Below are 7,987 nucleotides of genomic sequence, written 5' to 3' on the forward strand. Positions count from 1 at the left end.
ATTTTAAATCCTTTCATCTCACAAAAACGTAGTTAATATTTTTACAATAATCATTTAATTACTACGTTTGTTAATTTATACCGTTTTAGTATGGTTTTATAAGTCTCTGCTTATATTTGGTATAGCAATATATATTCATAAAATTGAAAATTATACTTGTAGACGAGATTGATTAGTAAATACTAGACGTTTGTGTTTATTGATAGTATATTCTAAATTTTCGGAAAAGATTTATTAACAGGAATGTATGTTTATTAAATTTCCATTTTCTTTTTGTTTGTAATAGTTCAACCCTATAGCATCTAGATATTTTCAATATGGTGCTATTTTGAAAACTATGCATTGTGTTGACCAGCTATCCTGCACACGTCTTGGTTCATTTACATTATATTTCACCCTGTGCACAAACAAAACAAAATTGGATTTGACATCCGTTTTGACAACCATATCGTTCTGCGGTTACAGAAATACCTGATTAAATGGCAATGAATTCGGAGTCGAACCTTTTGATGTAGGTAGTTTGACATACAAATTCAACTAACATTAGATTTGAGTCTAGAATAAGTATACATGCATATTCTAGTCCAGAATATCCGAGTGCATATGCTTTCTATTTGATATTTCTTGCGCAAAAAAAAAAATGTTCATGCGTAGAAATTTATTTCACTCACAGAATGTGAATTTTCGCATTTCTTATCTAAATTCAAGACACGGAAATAAGAGCTTGACATGTGACTTTGAAGCATAGTCATCATTAAGGTATTCTGACCGCTAGTTGTTTTTCTTTTTTTTTTTTTTGAGTGACTGTCCTATTATAAACCTTTCGGAATTTTGTGTCCTCAACGCTGGTCAACTTCATAATTTATTTGTCTTATTTAACTTTTTATTCAAGTTTCACTGATGAGTCTTTTGTAGACAAAACGCGCGTATGGCGTACAAAATTTGAATCCTGGTGTTTATAATGAGTCTATTGACTTTTACCAAACATATCTTTTTACATAGATTGGTTCTTTGGAGAGCATATTCAGATATTCATAAAACTTCTGAAAACAAGATACTCTTCAAAACTAAGTTTTTCCTGCAGAATATTTTGATTGATTTATGTAACATCAGAAGATCTTTAAAATCTGGGATGTTTTATGAGACCAAAATAATTGTTAGTATATAAGAGGTCCTAATGAAGCATACATACATGTAATACGAAACCTTCTTATAAGTTGCATGCAACAGAGTTACACTTCACATGGAAATTGGACTTCCAATTTCTCTATACCATCTCTACCAACCATGAGCACAGCCAGCTTCATTATGAGTATAAGAATAATTTAAGGCATCCAGGAAGCAAAAGATGAAGATATGAAAGATAAGATAAATGCATCCTGAATATAAATCAAACTCAGTGCTAAAATTGATATTGCGATTGGTCTGTGCAATTTGCTTTAGACATCCGATTTGCAGAAACTGGAAATTGCAATAGGATAGACAACTTTTGTGTACGATGCATTTCCGTCAAAAACTTTGGTTTTAGTGAACATCATTCGTGCGTTTAGGGGCATCGTCACTTCCGTTTCCATGTTGAGCGAGTGGTTAGAAAAATATGATGCTATATTGCACGAATTATTCGGCAAATTAAATTCTTATAATAGACAATCAGCACTGCTATCATAAGGGAATTGTGATTAAGTACCTACGGAACAAATATTATTTCTAGTTTATCCTGCACAATGACGATCACTAAGCCTAGAACAGTTCTACGATTAGAACTGATTTGGTCAGTTCTACGGCTAGAATTGATTTAGTCAGTTCTATCCATAGAACAGTTTTAAGAACTCTTTGTCTTAAATATAAATAAGTCAAAAGAATATAATATATATTAAAAAATTCTCATCACAGCACTGTTTTAACATTTCTCTAACTGCAGTGACGTTATTTAGAACTGTTCTACAATGCTGACAGTTCTACGGTTAGAACTGATTTAGTCAGTTCTGCTGACAGTTATACGGTTAGAACTGATTTGGTTAGTTCTGCTGACAGTTCTACCTAGAACAGTTTTAGACAGTTCTATCCTAGAACTGATCCTGACAGTTCTACCTAGAACTGATTTGGTCAGTTCTATACCTAGAACTGATTCTGACAGTTCTACTTAGAACAGTTCTAGGGTAGAACTGTTCTAGGTAGAACTGTTCTAGGACAGTTTAGAACAGTTCTATGACTGATTATTCTGACAGTTCTAATGAAAGGTTAGAAGTGATCTCCACTGTACAAATGGTAGCTGTATACATTTTCTATTTACAACTTAAGTCCAACAGTGCTATTAATTGACTTTTACATAATAAGGCCTTTTAACATCATCATAAACTTATTCTATTCACAATCAATTATTTCAAATCTAATGCAAAACAAATCAGCAATAATTTTCGGTGACCAATCAGCGGACTTGGGTTCACGTATTGCTTTTCTTTTTTTAAAGAAAGCAACTTGTTTTCCTTTTTAATGGCTATTATTCTATCCATTCTTTTCGCTCCAGTATATAACAAAGCAAAGTTTCATAAAAAAAGTTCAAAATAAAAAACAAAATATCAAGTTCTTTTTTGTAATCGGACGAAAGTGTTGAAGGATTCGGTACAGCATTATTCGGTTCTACTATTATATACAACAAAGTTGATATTCATCTGAAATTGACCTAAGATTATGTATGTTATAAGATAACAAAATAATATTTAAAAATTTAAATATAGAATTATATTAGTAATTTTAGAAACAAAGATTACTCTTCTTTTTTTTTTATCAAATCGAAAACATCTACAGTATACATAATTCTACTTTTACTTTCACAATAACTATTTACGGAAAACCGTCTAGTACATATTTCCGGAAATCCGTTTGATATACTGGTCTGAGGATTTTCAGTTGACATGAAAATTATGCAGTGTTGGCAAATATTCAGATTACTGCACAATATTATCGATTCACAATGATACAAAGGATAACAATTCCGATTACGCATGACATTTAATATACATTTGTACTACGATGTTACAAAACATTTAAAGACTTCGGAGCTGTTAGCAACATGCACATGACATGATAAATAACGAAATTTAATATCTTAAAACGTAAGTATTTTTTTATATAATTCAACTCAGTTTTACGAAAAATATTTTGAATAGCAAATTTCGGCTATACAATTTTGATTCAAGCAAATGGAAATATCAGCTTAACAGTAGAAACAACTAAAGAGGGTCGAGATTGGGATTTCATGACAAGACAATAACGGGACGTCTTCAAAGGCTAGTATAATTTTTGCTTTCAACAAGGAAGGCGTCACAGCAAAAAATAAAAAAGAAAATAGCCTTTCAAGACGTCATAATTATTTGGACTACTTAAAAAATAAAAAATAACAACTATTAATGATAACAAATAAAAGAATAAAGGGCAAGATTCAAAAACGTTCATGAATACAGAATATTTATTAACATGTCAAGACAAGCATTCTGGTATTAAATTCAAGCTATACTAAATCAATACAGTCTTGAAGACGGGTCCATGTGTGATGCAGCGAGTGGTCTGATTCATCTTATCGCGAACTACAAAAAGGTCGGATGTGAAAACAAAAAGCTAATGGTTGAATTCGGATATATAGAATTGAGAATGGAAATGGGGAATGTGTCAAAAAGATAACAATCCGACCAAAGAGCAGAAAACAACTGAAGTCCACCAATGGGTCTTCAACACAGCGAGAAAATCCCGCACCTATAACGTCACCTTTGTGGCGATATTTACTTTTAACAAAACACTTATATTTGAATTTTGAGAAAAAAAAAAACATTAAACTGTCCAGTTGCAAGAAAATGTGTGAAAACATGTTTGGTTTTTATTAATCTGAAGAATTTTGATGCCTCGTCAATGAGGCACCATCTATCAAAATCAAAAATGAACTTTACTCATTGTCGTCATCACGCCTCGTTTGTTTTTAGTTTCCTTACTATAAAATTCACTGATCCAAATGTTATCTTTATAAATGCCTAAGTAGATCAATTGCATGCAGAACAAACTTCTCAATTTCATTTTAATAAGAAAGACTTGGCCTGTTAAAGTGTATATTTAAGTTTAAACATTCTTATGCTTCTGCCTCCAGCTTGAAACATAAATTGCACTAGATTTTTTTTCCTTCTACTAATACGTTGCTATGATCAAGAAGCAACCTTTAATCAAAATAAATGATGAAAAAAGCCCAGGATTACCCGCATAGATAAACCCTATATGCACATACTTCTGGATTGTTTAGAATTTGTTTTCTTATAATATATTTGTAAAATTCAGCATAAACCAGGCTGGTATATAGCTTACACATCTGAACAGTGCAATCGAAAGCCAAGAATGTACAAGAACTGCAAACCTGATTAACTATGTAACCAAAACGAGCATATGTTTGTTCTTATGTTGTGCTGTAACACCACTGTTCCAGGTTAGGGGGAGGGTCGAGCACTCACAAATATGTTTAATCCGTAATATTCTTTTTGTGCCTATCCCAAGTCAGGAGCCTGCAAATCAGTGGTTGTCGTTGGTTCATGTCTGTCATATTTGTTTTTCGTAAATTGTTTTGTTATAAATTAGGCCGTAAGTTTTCTCAATTGAATAGTTTTATATTTTTCATGTCCGGATATTTTATAGCCGACTATACAGTATGGATTTTTCTTGTTGAAGGCCGTACGGTTGCCTATAGTTGCTTACATCCACTTCATTTGAACTTTGATGGATAGTTGTCTCACTGACAATCATACCACATCTCCTTATTTTTATATAAAGAGAATAGCCGAATTCAACTAAGGTCAACTTTACCTATGTAAACCTTAGTTTTTCAATAATCTATTAATTTATCAACGGGGAATTTAAGAAAAAACAAACAAATACAAATTACACTCAGTTTGTTTGTTATTTAGCTCAACAATGATCCAGTTGCAATTTTGCAGTAGACAATTTTTGTCCATGTGTGATGCAGCGAGTGGTCTGATTCATCTTATCGCGAACTACAAAAAGGTCGGATGTGAAAACAAAAAGCTAATGGTGGAATTCGGATATATAGAATTGAGAATGGAAATGGGGAATGTGTCAAAAAGATAACAATCCGACCAAAGAGCAGAAAACAACCGAAGTCCACCAATGGGTCTTCAACACAGCGAGAAAATCCCGCACCTATAACGTCACCTTTGTGGCGATATTTACTTTTAACAAAACACTTATATTTGAATTTTGAGAAAAAAAAATACATTAAACTGTCCAGTTGCAAGAAAATGTGTGAAAACATGTTTGGTTTTTATTAATCTGAAGAATTTTGATGCCTCGTCAATGAGGCACCATCTATCAAAATCAAAAATGAACTTTACTCGTTGTCGTCATCACGCCTCGTTTGTTTTTAGTTTCCTTACTATAAAATTCACTGATCCAAATGTTATCTTTATAAATGCCTAAGTAGATCAATTGCATGCAGAACAAACTTCTCAATTTCATTTTAATAAGAAAGACTTGGCCTGTTAAAGTGTATATTTAAGTTTAAACATTCTTATGCTTCTGCCTCCAGCTTGAAACATAAATTGCACTAGATTTTTTTTCCTTCTACTAATACGTTGCTATGATCAAGAAGCAACCTTTAATCAAAATAAATGATGAAAAAAGCCCAGGATTACCCGCATAGATGAACCCTATATGCACATACTTCTGGATTGTTTAGAATTTGTTTTCTTATAATATATTTGTAAAATTCAGCATAAACCAGGCTGGTATATAGCTTACACATCTGAACAGTGCAATCGAAAGCCAAGAATGTACAAGAACTGCAAACCTGATTAACTATGTAACCAAAACGAGCATATGTTTGTTCTTATGTTGTGCTGTAACACCACTGTTCCAGGTTAGGGGGAGGGTCGAGCACTCACAAATATGTTTAATCCGTAATATTCTTTTTGTGCCTATCCCAAGTCAGGAGCCTGCAAATCAGTGGTTGTCGTTGGTTCATGTCTGTCATATTTGTTTTTCGTAAATTGTTTTGTTATAAATTAGGCCGTAAGTTTTCTCAATTGAATAGTTTTATATTTTTCATGTCCGGATATTTTATAGCCGACTATACAGTATGGATTTTTCTTGTTGAAGGCCGTACGGTTGCCTATAGTTGCTTACATCCACTTCATTTGAACTTTGATGGATAGTTGTCTCACTGACAATCATACCACATCTCCTTATTTTTATATAAAGAGAATAGCCGAATTCAACTAAGGTCAACTTTACCTATGTAAACCTTAGTTTTTCAATAATCTATTAATTTATCAACGGGGAATTTAAGAAAAAACAAACAAATACAAATTACACTCAGTTTGTTTGTTATTTAGCTCAACAATGATCCAGTTGCAATTTTGCAGTAGACAATTTTTGTCCCCCCCCCCCCCTTTTGCCCAAAAGCAGGATTTGAATCTATGTTTTTGCGAGATTGTGGCAACACCCTCTGCTCAAATGTGTCCCAAACCACTCGACATACTAGGCTATATAAAATATAGCAAATCTTCAAGGTAACCCACCTACATGCTACAAAAAACATGTACTGTGTTACAACCCTAGATTTAACCGAAAGGAAAGGCATTATACGACTAACAGAAGCTTTATTTTATATCGCATAGTTGAAACAAGCCCATGTGATTTTCTTATCACGATTTCCGAAAAATACTTTATATTTGCTTTGAATAAACAATTAATATCGATCGTCTGTAAATATTTGGAAATGAAACCTTACTTTTACTTTCAGATGTTAAATTAATTTCTCTTTTTACAGGAGTAAGTAGGAAATTTGAGATGATAAATATTATCAGAATATTACATGACCGTTTCATATCAGATGTATTATCAGCCCTAGATCAGGATAACAGACGCTCGAAATCTGATATCGACTGAGGGCTGATAATACTTCTGATACGAAAAATGTCATGTTATGTTCTTTTTATCATATACTTCCTCATTTAAAAATATCATTGTCTAAAAATGTTATACTTTAAAGACATCAATCTCAACTACGCAATAAAATAAATTCAATTAAGAATTGAATGCTTCTTTTTGTAAATTCATTGGGATGTAAAAGCGTTGACCGAAGTTCATTCTGTATGAAGCGCGGAAGCGCTGTATTCTAAAAATGTACGCACGGTCAACGCTTTTACAACCCTATGAAATTACTAAAAGAAGCATTCAATACTTATAATTACATTTTTTCGCTATGATCATGAAAACACGATTACTATCATTTTTTTCTTTTATTTATCTGTGCATTTTATTGTGGAAACGTGTGTCATCATGTATGTTACAATTCATGAAATTCATTTTGAAATGAAGAATGACGCGAGATTGCTGTTAGCCAATCAAAATAATGTATAATAATGAAACATACATCTAATGTAATTATTTATATTTAAGAAATATTTGATCGCAGAATACTTAAACGTACTTGTATTATCTACATATTTGACACTGATTTTATTGTACTGACAAAAGTATAATAAGTCTGAACTTTGCAGCACATACATAAGACATGACGTGGCAAAGTTTTGAAACTTTGCAAACAATGTATAACAAATGATAAACATGGTCATTTAAGGGCAATTACTCTGATAAGTAGACCACTTATGCTTTCGGACAGTTGACTTAATTGCTGATCTTGTCTGAAGTCTTGCTGATAACTTTTTATTTTGTAAAGTTTTCCATTATTAACTTCAATTTTCAAGATGTAAACTCAAAAAACGCAAAAACTTGGGGAAAACATTTTAAGGGAAAGAACTCTAATACCTAGACGTCTGCCAAATTTGGTCAAAATGGAAAGTAGATTTTGACATTATTTAGCATTACCCTATCTGATTTGTTCTATCTGTAAGGGAACAAGCAGTAAATTCTGAGTGTGAAATTGATGAGATTGAAATATGATAAGGTCAGAACATTTTTTTTTCATATT

This window comes from Mytilus californianus, unplaced genomic scaffold, assembly GCF_021869535.1.
Source record: "Mytilus californianus isolate M0D057914Y unplaced genomic scaffold, xbMytCali1.0.p SCAF_3, whole genome shotgun sequence".
Taxonomy (NCBI): domain Eukaryota; kingdom Metazoa; phylum Mollusca; class Bivalvia; order Mytilida; family Mytilidae; genus Mytilus; species Mytilus californianus.